The sequence below is a fragment of the Phoca vitulina genome, unplaced genomic scaffold (genome assembly GCF_004348235.1).
Source record: "Phoca vitulina isolate PV1807 unplaced genomic scaffold, GSC_HSeal_1.0 scaffold25, whole genome shotgun sequence".
NCBI lineage: Eukaryota > Metazoa > Chordata > Mammalia > Carnivora > Phocidae > Phoca > Phoca vitulina.
The window spans coordinates 31,614,328-31,615,727 of NW_022589728.1; the positions used below are offsets into that span (position 1 = coordinate 31,614,328).

Sequence of the window (1,400 nt, forward strand, 5' to 3'; positions counted from 1 at the left end):
CCAACAGCAAAGTGCACAGAGTGAGGAGAACACGAGAGCCTTTTCATTTTAAAAATGTTTGGAAATATGTACAGCTTTTATACAGTTTCAGGGTGCTCTGGACACCCATGGCCACTTCATGTAAACCACTGACAATTTCTAGAGCACTTTGAGAAACTATAATATGACCATGACCCAATTGTGTAATTAACCCTACAAGGGCAACAGACACACCCCGAGTAAGAAGGGTGTCAATGATGGCGCTCCCTACTCTAAGGTATTCACAAGGAGACAGATCAACAGTTTTTTTTATTCATCCTCCTCCTCCTCTTCTTCCTCCTCATCTTCTTCATCTTCCTCTTCCACCTTTTTCCAGGCAACTTTGGCCGGGACCCTTTGCGCTCTCAAACTTTCCTTTAGATTTATAGTCAGCGACATCCTTCTCGTACTTCTCCTTCAGCTTTGCTGCTTTATTGTTGTAAGGCTGCTTTTCACTGTCACTTAAGTTATTCCACATCTCACCCAGCTTCTTTGCCACATCTCCAATAGAGATAACCAGGGTTTGTAGATTTGATCTTGGGGGCGGAATTCTGAACAGAACAGGAAGAATCCAGATGGTGGCCTTTTGGGGGCAGTAGGGTCCTTCTTCCTCTTGCCTCCCTTAGCTGGTCCATAATCTTTCATTTCCCAATCATAGCGCACTTTATCTTCCTTTGCTATTTCATCAAATTTAGACTTCTCTTTCCCAGACATTGTCTTCCACTTCTCAGAGCACTTCTTGGAAAATTCTGCAAAATTGACAGGGACCTTGGGGTTTTTCTTATGTTCCTCTCTGCACGTCTGCACAAAGAAGGCATAAGCAGACATCTTGCCCTTTGGTTTCTTGGGATCACCTTTAGCCATCCTGACTGTATTGCTCACTAGTCTGGGCAGTGCAGAGCGTGATGCACCAAAATTTCTATATTTTATATTTTGTTTTATACATATTAAGTCCTTGGAATATGTCTATAACATTTGTGTATAAATATACACATTAAGAGTATACAGAAGGAAAGTGTGACGACAGAAATTTGAAGATTCCTACTTTTCCACTGTAGTTTACTTTGATTTACACTGCCACATAGTGCTAAAAATAATTGCCTAATACAGGGAATCTGCACGGTGCCAAAGAATTTAGAAGAGAGTAAATATCTTTATCAGATTAACTTTAAATACATTTTAAAATATGCATAATAATTGTCTCTTTCCCTGTCCGTAATGTTTGGCACTATGCATATTGATCTTAAAAATAATGAGATATCATAGATATCATATCACATATTTTTGGTATTTAAGTTTTTTTAATGAAGTATAATTGACATATAAAATTATGTTAGTTTCAGGTATATAACATAATGATTCACTATTTGTATACATTGCAA

At 38.2% G+C, this 1,400-nt stretch overlaps 1 pseudogene; it reads right to left on the reverse strand.

The window, feature by feature from the left end:
- Nucleotides 1-288: 288 nt before the first annotated feature.
- Nucleotides 289-895, reverse strand: LOC116643197 (annotated as a pseudogene).
- Nucleotides 896-1,400: the final 505 nt, after the last annotated feature.